A 19,836-nucleotide genomic window follows, 5' to 3' on the forward strand; every position below is an offset into this window, starting at 1 on the left:
TACTTCTCCAACAGATTTTCCATTTTGGACACTGCTGGGGGAGATGGTTTCCAAGGGGATGCAGCAAGAACCAAGTCAGTGGCACTACAAGTGGCTCCGTTGCATGGGGGAGAGTGGAGTGGACAATAGTGATATGGGATTCTATCGTAAGGGGAACAGATAGTCATTTCTGTGGCTGCAGACATGATGCCAGGATGGTATGTTGCCCATCTGATACCAGTGTCAAGGATGTCACTGAGTGGCTGCAGGGCGATCTGAAGTGAGAAGGTGAACAATCAGAGGTTGGAGTCCATGTCAGTACCAACAACATGGATAAAAAGAGGATGAAGTCCTGAAAGCCAAATATAGAGAGTTAGGAAATACATTGAAAGGCAGGACCTCAAAGATGTTAATCTCAGGATTACCCCCAGTGCCATGTGCAAGCGAGATCCAAAATAGTAGAAAAGACTGGATGAATGTATGGCTGGAGAGATGGTGCAGGAAGGAGGGATTTAGATTGCTGAGGTTTTGGGGTCGATTCTGGGGAAGGTGGGACCTGTACAAACTGGATAGGTTTCCCTCCAGCAGGACCAGGACCAACATCTTCACAGGGGCATTTATTGGGTGAAGGTTTAAACTAGAGTGACAAGGGGATGGGAACTTGAACAGGGAGACACAAGGGAGGGAAACAATGCTAGAAATTAAAGATATAAAAGTAGAAAGCAAAAGTGGAAAGCAGAGAAAATAAGAGTTAGAAGCAAAGAGGGCCATAGTACAAAATGAGATGTGTAAAAATGTTAAAAAGACAAATATAAAGGTACTATTTTTGAATGCACAGAGCATTCACAATAAAGTAGACAAATTAACAGTGCAAGTAAGTGTAAATGGGCACAATATGATTGCGATTACAGAGGCATGGCTGCAGGTTGACCAGGGGCTGGGGTCTAAATATCCAAGGTTATTTAATATTTAGGAAGGACAGGCAAAAAGGAAAAGGAGATGGGGTTACGTTGTTAGTTAAGGATGAAATTAGCGCAATAGCGCAAGAGGATATTGGCTCAGAAAATCTACATGTCAAATCAGTCTGGGTGGAGCTAAGATGCAACAAGGGGCAGGAAACATTAGTGGGATTTGTATATAGACTTCCAAATAATAGCGGTAATGTTGGGAACAACATTAAACGGAAAATTAGAGATGCATGTAACAAGGATGATACAGTAATCATGGGTGACTTTAGTTTACATATAGACTGGGCAAACCACACTAGCCATTACACTGTGTCGGATGAATTCCAGCCATGTGTACAGGATCTCTTTTGGACCAATATGTTGAGGAATCAACTAGGGAACATGCTATCCGAGATATAGTATTGTGCAATGAGGTTAATTAGTAATCTCGTTGGGTGGGGTCCTTTAGGGAAGAGTAATCATAACATGATGAAATTCTTCATTGGGATATAAAGTGGAGTAGTCCAATCCAAAACTTTTTAAAAAAGAAATAAATTTAGAGTACCCAATTCATTTTTTCCAATTAAGGAGCAATTTAGTGTGGTCAATTGACCTACCTTGCACATCTTTGAGTTGTGGGGGAGAAAGCCACGCAAACATGGGGAGAATGTGCAAACTCCACACGGACAGTGACGCAGAGCCTGGATCGAACCTGGGACCTCGGCACCGAGAGGCGGCAATGCTAACTACTGCGTCACCATTCTACCCTTCCAATCCAAAACTAGGGTCATTTAAACAATTTAAACAAAGGAAACTGCTGAGGTATGAGGGAGAAGTTGGCTGCGATAAATTGACTTCATTGAAAGGCATGTTGGTGGATAGGCAATAGCTAATATTTAAGGATCTAATGTATGCATTGCAATTGTTGTGTTAGGACACGGGACCAGACCCTAATTTTTATTACTGGATGCGAAACCCCAAACAATTTGCAATTTGTAAAACTGTGAGGAAAGATACTTATTCACCCAGAAATGATGACTCTGACCAACAGGTATCTTTTATGTCAAGACAAACTTTAATTTTAATACAGAATTAATCACATTAACATCAAAGAAATAGCTTTACAATTGACACAGTTCTTAAATAAAAGAAAAAACTTTAACTTAGCAACCTAATGGGGCAACAGGGTAGCATGGTGGTTAGCATAAATGCTTCACAGCTCCAGGGTCCCAGGTTCGATTCCCGGCTGGGTCACTGTCTGTGTGGAGTCTGCACGTCCTCCCCCTGTGTGCGTGGGTTTCCTCCGGGTGCTCCGGTTTCCTCCCACAGTCCAAAGATGTGTGGGTTAGGTGGATTGGCTATGCTAAATTGCCCGTAGTGTCCTAAAAAAAAGTAAGGTTAAGGGGGGGGTTGTTGGGTTACGGGTATAGGGTGGATACGTGGGTTTGAGTAGGGTGATCATGGCTCGGCACAACATTGAGGGCCGAAGGGCCTGTTCTGTGCTGTACTGTTCTATGTTCTAATACAGTTCAAAATCAACTCATAAATAAAGTTAGAATTCAGAGTTACTTTCTGTTCTCTTGCAGACCTTTGGAGAGAGATCCTTGAAGGAACAAGTTGGAAGTCTTTCTGTCATGTCACACTCAAATCCTATGGCAATACCCCAAAGAAACTTCAGACAGACCTGGCTCCCCCATTAATTACATCATCTATATCCCACTAAAATGTCCCATGACCTGCTCAGCTCAGACTAAACAGCATTCCCTCATAAATGATCCGCACCCCAGAGAACTTCCTTCCGACAAATAATATTCCATTAGCCATCTATATGTAAACAAGTAAATGGTTAGAAGCAATGATTATCTCACCTTTACAACTCCTTAATCACAGCTTTAGCAGAATACTGCCTGTATGTATTTGAACCCAGGCTTTGTAATAATATTACTGCAACAAAATATAAATATAATATGTAACAATTTCCTACATTCATCATGGTTATACAATCCTTTCTGTCACAAATAAGCAACAGACAAAGTGGCCCAAACATAACTGACAAAGAAAAATTAAGGCTAGTATCAGATCCAATGAGGAGTCATATAGAATTACTAAGAAAAGTAACAAGCCTGAGGATTGGGAGCAGTTTAGAATTCAGTAAAGGAGGACCAAGAGATTGATTAAGAGGGGAAAGATTGAATATGAGCATAAACTTGAAGGAATATAAAAGCAGACTTGAAACACTTCGATAAGTATGGAAAAAGAAAAGAATCAGTCCAAAATTGATAATGGAGAAATAGGAAATGGCGGGGTAATTACACAATTACATTAGTTCTGTCTTCACAGAGGAAGACATAACTAACTTCCAAGAAATGCTAAGGTAGCAAGAGAAGGAGGAATTAAAGGAAATTAGTATTCATAACAAAGAATGATGGAGAGGTTAATGGGGCTCAAAGTTGATTAATTTTCAGGGCCTGATAATCTACATCCCAGGTTAAGAAAGGTCGTGGCCATGTACTTAATGGATTCATTGGTTGTCAACTTCCAAAATTCTGTAGATTCGGGAACAGTCCCAGCAGATTGAAGAGTGGCAAATGTAACCCTAACATTTAAAAAAGAATGGAGGAAGGGAGGAAACGGAATTACAGACAGGTTAGTCAGTCGCAGGGAAAATGCTAGAGTTTATCATAAAGGATATGATAACAAAACACTTCAAAATAGCAACAAGATTAGACAAAGGGCAGGATTTTCTGACAGCGGAGGTGACTCATCATTGGCCACTGGCAGGATATTCCGGTCCCGCCATTGTCGACTGCTTTTTGTATGGTTGCCTGTCGCACCACCAAGGAACCCGCCACGGTGAGTTGCCTTCAGCAGGATTGGACGGCGGAACAGCCAAAATGTCCCACCAAATCCTAATGAAAGGGAAATCATCATGTTTGAGAAACCTACTGGTGTTCCTTGAGGATGTAACTAATAGATCACATAAAGGGGAGCCAGTAAATGTGGTGCATTTAGATTTTCAGAAAGCTTTTGATAAAATCTCACATAAGAGGTTAGTTTGTAAATTAAAGTGCAGTGGATTGGGAAATATATTATCATAGATTGAGAGCTGGTTAGTGTGGTGATATGCATCACTGCAGATATACAAGGGATTAATGCAAATACACTAAGACTAAATAAACACTAAAGAGAGGACCTGAGACATTATGCCACACACACACATTTAACCAATAGGTCAGTAAGATAGAACACGACCAATGGGCAGTCAAGACACCCAGAGGTGACACTGCCACAAGGGGCTACCCATATCAAAGGACAGGGCACACATGCTCTTTCTCTTTCCAAAGGCGACACTCAGAGAGACAGGGGTAGATCAGGAAGCATCACACCCACCGCATGGATTAGAGCAGACTGGTTAGTTAGATTGAGTTACTGAAGCAAGATCAGCAAGAGAGTCGAACTCAAGTAGGAGAATTGTTAACTGTTCAATAAATGTGTTAAACCTATCTCCAAGTCTGAACCTTCCTTTGTCAGAGTATACATCAAGGAAGCAGCTTATGCTACACGAAGAAGCATAACACAACATGGTACCAGTAGAGCACTGTTAAATCTACATAGTTCAATTCAACATATCCATGACTACTAGCAACAGCACCCAGGCAAGATGTTTGAGATTCCGGTTCCACAGCAGCTCAGGTACCAAGGCAATCTCAGTGCAAACTGGCGTGTGTTCCGGCAGAGATTCAAGATCTACCTGGTAGCTTCCGACCTAGATGGTGTGGCGGATGCAGAGAAAATAAAGCTTCTGCTCACTATTGGGGGTACAAGTGCAGCAGAAATCTTCAAGGCCCTCAAGTACTCCAAAGGGCAAGACAAGAGAGACTTCCAGGCAGTCCTGGACAAGTTTCAAGAATACTGCGAGGAACACACAAGAAAGAACGGTAAAAGAGGCGCCAATACGCACCACGAGGCGAAGGTAGGCCTGCAAATGCAGAAAACGGCAGTTTTGATTGGCAGCCATCTTGGGGAAGGAGCCGCACATGCACAGTTCTCCAAAAGAAGCGAACCGGCAAAACAGCGCGCATGCGCAGTTGTGCAAAGTGTGCACAGAAAAGGAAGGTCCGTTTGCGCATGCGCGAGAAGCCGCGCATGCATAGTTGCGCAAAGGGTGCAAAGTAAAGGAACATGGATTTGTGCATGTGCGATCCATTCCATGCTCTATGTCACAAGGCCATGACGTCAGAGACCCCAGACCACGCCCACTTAAATGGGAAATGTCCCAAAATAGTGAAAAAAATGTTAAAGCCGGAAAACACAATTCTTTCACCTGGAACGACAGCACAATGTCTGAACTTCGACCAATAGCTGAAAATAACCTCTGCAGAACCCGGCAACAAGCAGTTAGCACCACCCAAAGTAATGATTTAGTCCTTGACGACTACGACTCAAGACATTGATTACTTCTTTGGACATCGCGGACACAATGATAGCTCCGACACAAAAAAGTGTTGATATGGTCCTTGAAGACTACGACTCAGACGATGATTTCATCATTGGACGTGGTGACCTCAGTACCAAATCCGGACCGCATTTTGATATGTTGTACAGTGAAGAATCCGACACAGACATAGACGAGTTCTTTGGATTTGAGGATCCTCAGCCCAGCACAGATGACATCCTGACCCATGAGTACAGGATTCTGCTATGGCCTGATGCCAAGAAAAGAGGGAGGTACAAGCCCACAGAGAGCGGCCTGACGCCACACCAGTAGTCCATGCACCACAAAGAGTCCCCGACTCCATACAGAGAGTGGTTCATGCACCACAAAGAGTCCCCAACTCTGCACAGTAAGCGATGACAGACTCCACAGTGAGACCAAAGCACAATTCCACACAGGGAACGATGCCAGACTCCACAGAGAGAGTAGTACAAGCCTCCACAGAGAGCACGTTGACAGACTCCACGATGGAAGCAACGCAAGACTCCGGAGTGCAGTCCTTGCATGAACAAGACGATGAAGGTCTAGCAACCTTACCTGAGCAACCAGCAGCAGACGATGCAAGTCTGCCACGCTCAAGTGCACAGCAAGAAGACTATTACAGTCTGCTATGCTCAAGTGAACAGCAAGAAGACAATAACAGTCTGCTACGCTCAAGTGAACAGCAAGAAGACTATGATAGTCTGCTACGCTCAAGTGAACAGCCAGAAGACTATGATTGTCTGCCACGCTCAAGTGAACAGCAAGAAGACTATTACAGTCTGCTATGCTCAAGTGAACAGCAAGAAGACTATTACAGTCTGCTATGCTCAAGTGAACAGCAAGAAGACTATGACAGTCTGCTACACTCAAGTGAACAGCAAGAAGACTATGATTGTCTGCCACGCTCAAGTGAACAGCAAGAAGACTATTACAGTCTGCTATGCTCAAGTGAACAGCAAGAAGACTATTACAGTCTGCTATGCTCAAGTGAACAGCAAGAAGACTATGACAGTCTGCTACACTCAAGTGATCAGCAAGAAGACTATGATAGTCTACCACGCTCACGTGAGCAACAAAGTGACTATGGCAGCCCACCCAGATTATTTGAGCCACCAGAAGATGACTCTGACAGTCTACCCAGCTTAATTAACCAACAAGAAGACACTGCAGGTCTACCCACTGTATGTGCGACAAGTGATGAAGGCATCACAACTCCCATACAGGATGTGCAACATGACAGCGAGACACACTGTTCTCCGCTAGTATGTACAGAGGCACTCAACAGTCAAAGTGAGGTTACTAGTGAGTCCAGTGACACCGCATTAATTCAAACCTCATCCACTGCATTCCTGAACGTTTTGACTCCGGACGGGGAGCATCAAGACACCTCAGATGAGTCAAGTGAACCTGAAATGACTCCGGATGGGGAGTGTCAAGAAACCAAAGCTGATTCAGGTGAACCAGAAAGGACTCTGGATGGGGAGAATCGACAAGCCAAAGGTGATTCTAGTGAACCGGACATGACAGTCCAAAGATGTGCGGGTTAGGTGGATTGGCCATGCTAAATTGTCCGTAGTGTCCTAAAGGTTAAGGAGGAGGGGGGGGGGGGGTTGTTGGGTTACGGGTATAGGGTGGATATGTGGGTTTGAGTAGGGTGGTCATTGCTCGGCACAACATCGAGGGCCGAAGGGCCTGTTCTGTGCTGTACTGTTCTATGTTCTATGTTCTATGACTCCAGACGGGGAGCGCCACGGAATCAGAGACGGCACGCTCAATGAAACAGCAGATGTCACAAAGGTCACAGACACAAGTAACTTTCTGAAGGACTCGAATTCTCAACTCGGTGTGGTCATTGAGCGCAATAAACACAGCAAAACCAACATCAATAACAAGCACGACAAAAACAACAACACTGGAACAATGACAGGTACGACGTGGCACAATTCTGCGACTGCAGGACAATGTAAAAGCACAGCTCATAACACTGGCAAGACTACAGCCATACCATGGCATGACAGCAAATCTCACCAATTCAAGTGTGCTCCACTACAAATGAGCAAACCAGCTTTCACGGTAGACGAGTTTGCTCCACTACAAATACACAGATCAGCTTTCAAGGCAGCTGACATACTGCATCGACATCCCAATCACAAGAAACAGTCCAGGCCGGACGACTCAGATTACATACTACATCGCTACCACAAGAATTGAAAAAAAAAGAATCCAAATCAGACAACAAAGTGAGACCACTTCTTGGTTCCTTAAGTACGAGAACACTGATGGTATTCACAAAGCAATGACAAAATCGCCATCACCGCTTCAATAACAAAACAAGAAAGCCACTCGACCATATTAATTCATAGACTTTGGACTTATACATATTATTATTTGGTATTGTATAATCATCATTGTCATCACGATTTGTACATGTCATCACTTATCTGCCTATTTTGTTCAATTTTCAATTGTGCAGACAATATGTAACACAAAGAAAAGGGGGATGTGGTGATATGTATCACTGTAGATACACAAGGGGTTAATGTAGATACACTAAGAATAAATAAACATGAGAGGGAGCACCAGAGACATAATGACACACAGACATTCAACCAATAGGTCAGTAAGATAGGACACGGCCAATGGGCAGTCAAGACACACCCAGAGGTGACACTATCACAAGGGGGCTACCCATTTAAAAGGACACGGCACACATGCTCTTTCTCTTTCCATAGGCGACACTCAGAGAGACAGGGGTAGATCAGGAAGCATCACACCCACGCGTGGTTCAGAGCAGACTGTTAGTTAGATTGAGTTACTATAGTAGGATCAGCAGGAGAGTCCAACTCAAGTAGGAGAATTATTAACTGTTCAATAAATGTGTTAAACCTATCTCCAAGTCTAAAACTTCCTTTGTCAGAGTATACATTAAGGAAACAGCTTATGCTAAATGAAGAAGCGTAACACAACAGTTAGCAGAGAGTAAACAGAATTGGAATAAATAGGTTTTCTTCGGAGTGGAAGGTAGTGATGTGTGTGGTACCACAGGGAGCAGTACTTGGGCCCCAGGTAGTCCCAATATATATCAATGATTTGGATGAGGGAATCAAATATTTTGGTTTGCTGATGACACAAAACTAGGTGGAATTGTGAATGTTGAGGAGGATGTAAAGAGGCTTTAACAAGTTGAGTCAGTGGGCAAATAGATGCTAGGTACAGTATAACATGGAGAAGTGTGAAGTTATCCACTTTGGTCAGAAAAACAGAATGGCAGAGGATTATCAAAATAGTGATAGATTGGGAAATGTTGACATACAAAGAAACCTGTGTGTCCCTGTACACCAGTTGCGAAAAGCATGCATGCAGGTGCAGAGAGCAGTTATGAAGGCAAATAGTATGTTGGCCTTCATTGCAAGAGGATTTGAATACAGGAGCAAGACTGTCTTACTGCAGAAACAGGGCCTTGGTGAGACCATACCTGGAATATTGTGTACAGTTTTGATCTCCTTATCTAAGAAAATATTTACCTGGGAGTGCAGCGAATATTCAACAGAATTCCTGGAATGGCAGGATTGTCATATGAGGAGAGATTGGGTTGACTAGGCCTGTATTCACTGGAATTTAGAAGAATGAGAGGGGATCTAATTGAAACATATAAAATTCTGATAGCGATGGACAGACCGGATACAAGGTGATGTTTCCTCTGCCTGGGGCGGGGGGGGGGGGGGGGGGGGGGGGGGTAACTCAGGATATTGGGTAGTCAATTTAGGATTGAGATGAGGAGAGGTTTCTTCACTTAGAGGGTAATGAATCTTCAGAATTCTTTACTGCATTCGGCTGCGGAGACCAAGTTACTGAATGTATTCAGAATGTCCAATTCACCAAACAGCACGTCTTTCGGGACTTGTGGGAGGAAACGGAGCACCCGAAGGAAACCCACGCAGACACGGGGAGAACGTGCAGACTCTGCACAGACAGTGACCCAAGCCAAGAATCAAACCTGGGACACTGGTGCTGTGAAGCAACTGGGCTGCTAATATTGTTATGGTCCGTAGATGGTTGTTGGACCAGGGGTTGTGTGGTGCAGAGTGGAGTAGGCCTCGTGTAGAGGGGCTTCCTTAAAGCCATCGGTTTTAGCTCCCCTTCCTTTTTCGCTGGGTAGGTAGTCCTCAAACCCAGTGGTGGTTTCCACTCTGAGGGTTTGGAACCAGCGCCAGCTACATTTTGGCTTGGAGGGTATGTACAGGAAGGCACTGATTAGCAGTAACCACAGATTCATCCCAGCGAGCTTGGATGCCAGGTTTAAGGAATGGGACCGCCGGGGGATCATATGCTTTGAGGACCTGTTCTTGAAAATGAAAATGAAAATCGCTTATTGTCACGAGTAGGCTTCAATGAAGTTACTGTGAAAAGCCCCTAGTCGCCACATTCCGGCGCCTGTCCGGGGAGGCTGGTACGGGAATCGAACCGTGCTGCTGGCCTGCTTGGTCTGCTTTTAAAAGCCAGCGATTTAGCCTTGTGAGCTAAACCAGCCCCTACTTCTTGGTAAGAACAGCCCCTGTTCTTGGGTGGAAAATTTGTGGACCTAACTGAGCTGATGGAGGCCGATCAAATACCCAGCGGTAATGAGTTTAGTTACCTCCAGGTAAGGGCCTTTATGGATAAAGAGTTGGGTTCGTTCCCAATGTTGCCACCCTTGGGTTTACAGGACGGGTGATGATATTGGGAAGGGTAAGATCTTCAATGTGTATGCTGAGTTGGCCAGGAGCGAAGTTGTCTCAATGGTGACAGTGCGGCAGAAATGGGAGGAGGATTTGGGAGGCCCAGTGTGGGGCTGGATTCGGGAGGAAGCATTTGGTAGGGTTAATGCAGCTTCGTTTTGTGCTAGGCTCAGTCTTATACAACTTAAGGATGTGCACAGAGCATATGTCTCCGGCTAAGCTGAACTGTTTCTTCCCGAAGTGGCTGATCAATGTGTACGATGTGCTGGATTCCCTGCAAACCATAGATAGAACATAGAACTGTACAGCACAGTACAGCACAGGCCCTTCAGCCCACGATGTTGTGCCGAACTAGTCTGAAACTAAAATCAAATCAACCTACTCCTAATCATTCTAGTGCACTTCATATGCCTATCCAATAACTGCTTGAAAGTTCCTAAAGTGTCCGACTCCACTACCATAGCTGGGAGTGCGTTCCACGCCCCAACCATTCTCTGAGTAAAGAACATACCTCTGCTATCCCTCCTATATCTCCCACCATGAACCTTATAGTTATGCCTCCTTGTATCCACCCAAGGAAAAAGTCGCTGAATGTCCACTCTATCTATCCCTCTCATCATCTTATACACCTCAATTAAGTCACCTCTCATCCTCCTTCGCTCCAATGAGAAAAGCCCTAGCTCCCTCAACCTTTCCTCATAAGACCCACCCACCAATCCAGGCAGCATCCTGGTAAATCTCCTTTGCACCCTTTCCAATGCTTCCACATCCTTCCTATAATGAGGTGACCAGAACTGCACACAATACTCCAAATGTGCTCTAACCGAGGTCTTGTACAGTTGGAGTATAACCTCACGGCTCTTAAACTCAATCCCCCTGTTAATAAATGCTAACACACTATAGGCTTTCTTCACGGCTCTATCCACTTGGGTGGCAACTTTCAGAGATCTATGGACATGAACTCCGAGATCTCTCTGCTCCTCCACATTCTTCAGAACCCTGCCGTTAACCATGTAATCCGCATTCAAATTTGTCCCACCAAAATGAATCACCTCACACTTATCAGGGTTAAACTCCATCTGCCACTTTTCAGCCCAGCTCTGCATCCTATCAATGTCTCTTTGCAGCCTACAACAGCCCTCCACATATCCACTACTCCACCAATCTTGGTGTCATCAATAAATTTACTAACCCAACCTTCATCATCCAAGTCATTGATAAAAATCACAAATAGCAAAGGACCCAGCACTGATCCCTGTGGTACACCGCTGGTGACTGGGCTCCAGGATCAAAATTTACCATCTACCACCACCCTCTGTCTTCTATGTGATAGCCAGTTACTTATCCAATCGAACAAATTTCCCTCAATGCCATGCCTCCTTACTTTCTGCATGAGCCGACCATGGGGCACCTTATCAAACGCCTTACTAAAATTCATGTATACGACATCAACTTCTCTACCTTCATCTATGTACTTAGTTACCTCCTCAAAGAATACAATCAAACTTGTGAGGCAAGACTTAACCTCACAAATCTGTGCTGACTATCCTGGATTAAACTGTATCTTTCCAAATGATCATAAATCCTATCCCTCAGGACCCTTTCCAATAATTTACCGATGACCGAAGTGAGACTAATCAGCCTATAATTCCCAGGGTTATACCTACTCCCTTTCTTGAACAAGGGGACAACATTCGCTTCTCTCCGGTCTTCTGCCACTATTCCTGTAGACAGTGAGGACATAAAGATCAAAGCCAAAGGCTCTGCAATCTCATCCCTCACCCCCCAAAGAATCCTAGGATATATCCCATCAGGCCCAGGGGACTTATCTATCCTCAGGCTTCTCAAAATTTCTAACACATCTTCCTTCCGAATATCTCCCTCCTCCAGCCTACCAGCCTGTATCGCACTATCCTCCTCAACAACGTGGCCCCTCTCCTTTGTGAACACTGAAGAAAAGTATTCATTTAGGCCCTCTCCTATATCTTTAGACTCCATGCACACGTTCCCACTACTGTCCTTGACCGGCCCTAACTTCACCTTGGTCATTCTTTTATTCCTCACATAAGTATAAAAAGCCTTGGGGTTTTCCTTGATCCTACCCGCCAAGGACTTCTCATGCCCCCTCCTTGCTCTCCTAAGCCCTATCTTGAGCTCCTTCCCAGCTACCTTGTATCCCTCAAGTGCCCTAACTGAACCTTGTTTTCTCATCCTTACATAAGCCCCCCTTCTTCCTCTTGACAAGACATTCAACCTCTTTTGTGAACCATGGTTCCCTCACTTGACCATTTCCTCCCTGCCTGACAGGGACATACATATCAAGGACACGCAGTATTTGCTCCTTGAACAACTCCACATCTCAATTGTGCCTATCCCTGACAGTTCCTGTTTCCATCTTATGCTCCCCAATTCTTGCCTCATGCATCGTAATTACCCTTCCCCCAGTTATAAATCTTGTCCTCCCGTATGTCTCCATTGCTATAGCGAAAATCACCGAATTGGGGTCACTATCTCCAAAGTGCTCTCCCACAACCAAATCTAACACTTGGCCCGGTTCATTACCCAGTACCAAATCCAATGTGGCCCCGCCTCTTGGCGGTCTATCCACATATTGTGTGAGGAAACCCTCCTGCACACACTGGATAAAAACAGCCCCATCCAAAGTATTCGAATTATAGAGGTTCCAATCAATATTTGGAAAGTTAAAGTCACCCTGTGACTACCGCACCTATCCAAAATCTGCATTGCAATCTTTTCCTCCACATCTCTGTTACTGGTGAGGGGCCTATAAAAAACTCCCAACAAAGTGACCGCTCCTTTCCTATTTCTAACTTCAGCCCACACTACCTCGGTAGACAGATCCTCCTCAAACTGCCTTTCTGGAGCCATTATACTATCGTTGATTAACAATAAGAAGTCTTACAACACCAGGTTAAAGCCTTTACAGATCCAGAGATAGGGGTAACCCCAGGTTAAAGAGGTGTGAAACGTCTCAAGCTTGGAGAGTTGGTAGGATTTCGCAAGCCCAGGCCAGATGGTGGGGGAATGAATGTAATGCAACATGAATCCCAGGTCCTGGTTGAGGCCGCACTCATGTGTGCGGAACTTGGCTATAAGTTTCTGCTCGGCGATTCTGCGTTGTCGCGTGCCCTGAAGGCCGCCTTGCAGAACGCTTACCGGAGATCAGAGGCTGAATGCCCTTGACTGCTGAAGCGTTCCCCGACTGGAAGGGAACATTCCTGCCTGGTGATTGTCGCGCATTGTCCATTCATTCGTTGTCGCAGTGTCTGCATGGTCTTGCCAATGTACCACGCTTCGGGACATCCTTTGCTGCAGCATATGAGGTAGACAACGTTCGCCTAATCGCACCAGTATGTACCGCGTACCTGGAGGGTGGTGTTCTTATGTGTAATGGTGGTATCCATGTCGATGATCTGGCAAGTCTTGCAGAGTTTGCCATGGCAGGGTTGTGTGGTGTCGTGGTCGCTGTTCTGAATGCTGGGTAGTTTGCGGCAAACAATGGTTTGTTTGAGGTTGCGCGGTTGTTTGAAGGCAAGTAGTGGGGGTGTGGGGATGACCTTGGCAAGATGTTCATCTTCATCGATGATGTGTTGAAGGCTGCGAAGAGAGATGTCGTAGTTTCTCCGCTCCAGGAAAGTACTGGACGGCGAAGGGTAATCTGGCAGTTGTGTCCCATGTTTGTCTTCTGAGGAGGTTGGCGCGGTTTTTTGCTGTGGCGCGTTGGAACTGTCGATCGATGAGTCGAGCGCCATATCCCATTCGTACGAGGGCATCTTTCAGCATCTGTGGATGTCTGTTATGCTCTTCCTCGCCTGAGCAGATCCTGTGTATATGGAGGGCTTGTCCATAGGGGATGGCTTCTTTAATGTGTTTAGGGTGGAAGCTGGAGAAGTGGAGCATCGTGAGGTTATCCGTGGGCTTGCGGTAAAGCGAAATGCTGAGGTGACCGTCCTTGATGGAGACGAGTGTGTCCAAGAATGCAACTGATTTTGGAGAGTAGTCCATGGTGAGTCTGATGGTGGGATTGAACTTATTGGTGTCATCGTGTAGTCGTTTCAGTGATTCATCGCCGTGGGTCCAAAGGAAAAAAATGTCATCAATGTATCTGGTGTATTACGTCGGTTGAAGGTCCTGTGCAGTGAGGAGGTCTTGTTCAAACTTGTGCATGAAGATGTTGGCATATTGAGGTGCGAATTTGGTCCCCATGGCTGTTCCGTGTGTCTGGATGCCACAATGGCAATTGGCTTGAGAAAATTCTCTCAATTGGCTTGAGACAATTCACACCTCTTTAACCTGGGGTTACGCCTATCTCTGGATCTGTAAAGACTTAATAACCTGCAAATGCTCGCATTCTAAGCATTGTCTGGCATCTTTAAATTTGTCTATATATATATGTTTCTAGAACATACCTCTTCATTCACCTGAGGAAGGAGCAGTGCTCCGAAAGCTATGGAAAGGTGTTACAGATGTATTGTCTCGGGTGGTGGGGCGTCTTTGGGGGCAACTGGGCTTGGATTGGCCCGGCCGCTGCTCGGGTATCCCAGGTGACATGGTGCCGCCCTGTACTACCCACTTCCCACCAGATGCGCCAGGGACAGGAGGGGGGTGTCTGAAGTACTGGGGTGATCTGGCCCTTCCCCTGTGGGAGTCACCGGCACGGGCACCATCACATCCTGGTCTCTCGGGGTGCCCAACAGACCCCAAGCTATTCCATGGGATGGGGATGCGAGTGAAGCTATCACCTGAAGCTCTCCCATCTGCTGCTGCCTGTCCTGGAGGCCCTCTCTGGTCTCGGCATGTTCATGGCCATGGAGCACAGGGAGTGGACCATCTCCGTCTGGGACTGCGCCACATCACCCATTTACTGTGCCACCACCTTCTGGGTCTGTGCCATGTCGGCTAGCGCCTGGGCAATGTTGCCGACATTCCCAGCAATGGCCTGCTGTGACTGGGCCACGCTCATAAGTGCCACTGCAATGTCCAGGTGGCAGGGCTGCCTGTGAGGCTGCAATCTTGCCCTGGGCCTCGGCCAGCGCCTGCACAGAATGCTCCAGGCCTTGGACATTCTGATCCATAGCCAAAAACATTACCCCAAATGCCTCCACCATGGACGCAACCCGTGTAGTGTTGGCCTGGGTAGCAGGCATTGTCAGCACCACCTCCTGCTGCTGCACTCACTTGGATTCCTCCAACTGCACCTGCAGATGCCGGACGCTCGTCGACAACCTCTAATGTAGTCCCTGGCTCTGCAACTCCATCTCCACAATCGATGGGACTGGTTGTCCCAGAAGCCTGAAACCCTTCTGGATGACAGCTAGTTCCTGGGGTCGCCCTCCGACCGCCTGCCCCCTCCGGTATTCCTGCTTCCACCTGCTGTACAGGAACAGCTGTGTGGTGAGCACCAGAGAGTGTCCCAGGAGCCTCTTCACTAAAGTGCTGAACCGAGGTGAGTGTCTCTGGGAAGGTGGAGAGTGTTGGAGACAGCTGTGACAGGGAATCAGTTTCATGCTCCAACCCGAGTTCCGGGGTGTCCTGGGTCTTGGGGGAAGGGCTGGTGTCCGAGCTCTCTCCCCGTCAGTGCTCGGCTCACTGGGGGGTTCCAGCTGTGGCACTGGCTGGGGGCTGGGGGGGGTCACCAGATGAATCCGCCCCATCACCAGCAGTTCCTGCAAGACACAAGACAAGATGCATGATTAGACTGCGGGTCGGGGGGAGTGGGGGTGATGGGGGTGAGGGTAGGGATGATGGTGAAGGTGGGGATGAAGGTGTGAGTGGCATAGGGGTGATGAGGGTGGTATGGGGGTGATGAGGGTGGGGGTGAGGGGTGGTGGGGGTGAGGATGAGGGAGGTGTTGGGGGGGGGGGGGGGTTTCACACGCCTGTCATGGGGAATAGCAACTCAGCAAGGTCTCACATCCTTGCCCGTGGCCGACCTCCCTACCCTCTGGGCCGCCAACTACGTCCAGGGCCCTCTGCTCTGCCATGGTGAGGAGCTGCGGGTCTGGTAGTGCCCCTCCTGTTTTCTCCCACTCCTGATGGTTATGAGCTGCCTCCTTCTTGCGGGGGTGGGAAGGGAGACAGAAAACGACAGTGTTAGACTGTCTGACGCATGCAGCCCAGGGGGTGGGTAGCTGGTGGCCTCAGTGATCAGGGCACCTGGCCATGGTGGACTGTATGGGTACCTACATGTGGTGCAGGGTGGGGGTTCACTCGCCCTTCGTTGTTGTGGTGGGGGGGGTAGGGTTATGGTGTGTGGAATGGGGGTTAGTGGCAGGGGCACAGTGCTGCCCACTCACCCTGGCTGCCCTGAAAAGGTCGTGCAATTCTTTGTGGTGCTGCTGGCTGGTCAGGACAGTGTTCCTGATGGTGCCCACTGCCCCTGCCACCTGCGCCCAGGCATGGCAAATGGCAGCGGCTGCCAGCCTCCTTCCCCCCTCAGCAGGGCGGGGTACAGGATCAACCGCCTCTCCTCCACCACATCCAGGAGGGTCTCCATCTCGGCCTCTGTAAAATGGGGTGCCGCTCTCCTTGCTGCCATCTTGTTGGCTGGGATGGTGTGTGTGGGAGGTGCAGTGTGTACCTGTGGTTGCAGCTTGTCAGCCTTCTGAGTGTCAATCGCGAATTGACAGTAGCTGAATCGGTCCAGGTGCTGTGATGATAAGTAGATTGTCAGCTGTATGTAAATAATAATACATGTATAACTGTTGTAGTACCAGCATCTGACCACGAGGTGGTGTGAGTATGCAGACACCCGGACACACCAGGAGCTGGATTGTCTGCCCTGCAGCGCACATTTCTGTCTCACCATGTGGGCTGCTCCGTTACGCCGGCCGGTCAATGGGGTTTCCCATTGTGGGGCTGCCCCACGCCCTTGGGAAACCCCCGGGCTGCCAGCAAAATGGAGCTTCCCACCGGCAGAGAATCCAGCCCCATGTGTTCCAGGAGAAGGTGTTAATAAGGGGGTTGTAGCAGTCGTATATTAGAGTAGCTCTGTAGTATCTTAGTGTAAATTAGTGTTAGACCATTATTTTCATCTGCATTGATCTTAGACATTTTAGTAATTCATTTAGTAGTGTCAGTAATAAATAACTGTTTATAAAACAAAGTCGAATGTTCTTTGTTCACACGACAATATCAAGATTCAACATCAACCAAATCAAAGAACATTACAGGTGCGGCACCAGTTTTGCTGTTGTGGAACTCCACAAATCCTGCGCCGGCGTCAACACTTAGTCTCAGGAATGGAGAATCCCGCCAATGAAGTCAAAGATCAGGGACATGTTTTCTTTCAGAGGGTCATTAGTTTATGGAATTCTTTAACCCCAAAAGCAGTGGAGGCAGAGCTAATTAATAGATTCATGGCTAAATTGGATAGGTTTTTGCTGGGCAAGGGAGTCAAAGGTTATGGGGAGCAGACAGGATAACGGAGTTGAGATTTACAGTAAGGTCAGCCATGGTCCTATCAAATGGTGGAGCTGTCTCAAAGGGCTAAAATCCAATTCTGCTCCTAAGCCTATGTTCCTATCTGGACACGGGAAGAACAAATGAGTGGGGAAGTGTTCTGCTTGGCCATCATTTCTTATTTTAGTTCTGATCTCTGCTACTCTGGCCCAGAAGACAGTTGCAATGTTTGTTCCTACCCTGGCTCGGTCCTTTATAACCACTGATCAAATGTCGTCTCTGAAGAAGAAATAACTTGCATTTATATAGTGCTGGTCACAACTTCAAGATGTGCTAATACATACAGCCAATGGCATACTGTTATTGAGTAGTCACTGTTGTAAGGTAGGGAAGTAAGCTAATCCGATTGAAATAATTACCCTTTCAAAATAAAACTATTGCTTCTCAGTCACCCAGCCTTAATAGTAATGGCCAAAGTCATCCAGTTGAAAACTATGGGGGTTTCCCCCAACCCTTGGACTTGGAGAGATGTAGGCAGAAAAATGAATAAAAAGCCTTTTGGGCCAACTCCCTAACATTTTCTTGCCTCCGACGTCTTTTTCAAGGTGCTGTGTCGGACAACAACCCACTTGGCAGCAGCAGGAAACAAATGAAAGCCTTTGTCAAACTAATTCCTAGGGCCGTTCTCTTTGCCCTCCCTATGTCTGCTGCTAGTCCCCGCACAGGAAATCGGAGCCACATAAATGAATATGCAGTCATATGTACATCTGCAGACAAATGGGTTTTTTTAAAGTATATTTTTTATTCTCCTCCTTTTTCACATTTTCACCCAAATTTACACCGACCAATAATAAACAATAAACAGCAACAAATATGTCAATCCCCATAACAACAACAACGATCCCATCCTCCCGCCAACCCCCAAACATTAGCCCGCATGTTCAAACAAACAAATGACAAAAAGGATTTAGGGATCACCCATAGTCGTCATTAACACACACAGCCCCCCTCCCCCCAACCCTCCCACCCACCCGCCCCAACTAATGTTGATGTTATTCAGTTCTTGAAAGTGCAGAATGAATAATGCCCATGAATTGTATCCTTCAATTGTATCCCTCCATCCTTCCCCTCAGTTCAAACTTAACCTTCTCAAGAGTCAAGAATTCCAACAGGTCCCCCCGCCACGCCAGGGCACAGGGTGGAGAGGCTGCTCTCCATCCCAACAGGATCCGCCTTTGGGCGATCAACGAGGCGAAGGCTACGATATCTGCCTCCACCCCCGTTTCCAACCCTGGCTGGTCCGACACCCCGAACATGGCCTCCCGGGGACCCGGGTCCAGTTTCACGTGCACCACCTGGGAAATTACCCTAAAAACCTCCTTCCAGTAATCCTCTAGCTTTGGACAGGACCAAAACATATGAACATGATTAATGGGGGGCCCCCCTGCAACGCCCACACACATCTTCTACTCCTTCGAAGAATCGGCTCATCCTCGCCCTCGTGAGGTGTGCTCTGTATACCACCTTCAGCTGTATTAGCCCCAACCTCGCACATGAGGTGGAGGCATTTACTCTCCGGAGCACCTCACACCAGACTCCCTCCTCTATAACCTCTCCTAACCCTTCCTCCCACTTTGCTTTGATCCCTTCCAGTGGTGCTTTCTCCTCTTCCAAAATAGCTCCGTATACTGCCGACACAACCCCCCTCTCCAGTGCCCCTGTCTTCAGCACCTCCTCCAGCAATGTGGAGGCCGGTTCCTCCAGGAAGCTCTGCATCTCCTTCCTGGCAAAATCTCGAACCTGCATGTATCTAAACACTTCCTCCCGCTCCAGCCCATACTTCGCTTCCAGCTCCTTCAGCCCTGCAAACCGACCCCTGAGACACAAATCTTTTAGTGTAGACAAATGTTTTTAAGTGGAAGTGTGTCTCTTACTGCTATTTCTGAGTGTTGACATCTGTCTACCGTTTACAACTTTAGTCGTGTGTTCTCGATCTTGGAGTGCCATCTCCCGCTCCGTCCACCTGAGCAGCACCAACCGCTTTTAGGGGGGCTGCCAGCTGCCCTTCCCTTCAACTGTTCCGGTTGGCATTATTCCTTCATCCAGTTGTCATCCCTAATTGAGTGATGCTTTCAGAGCGGAATTCTTGTGAAACCTCGTGCCCCGTCACACAATTTTCCTGTCCTTATCCCTGAATTCATCTCGACGGCAGGCAAAATTCAGCACTACATGAGCCATGAAGGAAGGCCTCATGAAGCCATGCACCTGACTTTCTGGCTTTCAGTGAGGCTCCA

At 47.1% G+C, this 19,836-nt stretch overlaps 1 protein-coding gene across 1 annotated transcript in view; it reads left to right on the top strand.

The window, feature by feature from the left end:
• The window catches only part of f2 (coagulation factor II (thrombin)), a 128,178-nt gene that overhangs the window by 13,312 nt on the left and 95,030 nt on the right, over positions 1 to 19,836 (top strand). The window lies entirely within an intron of this gene.

Source organism: Scyliorhinus canicula, chromosome 9 (genome assembly GCF_902713615.1).
Source record: "Scyliorhinus canicula chromosome 9, sScyCan1.1, whole genome shotgun sequence".
NCBI classification, from domain to species: domain Eukaryota; kingdom Metazoa; phylum Chordata; class Chondrichthyes; order Carcharhiniformes; family Scyliorhinidae; genus Scyliorhinus; species Scyliorhinus canicula.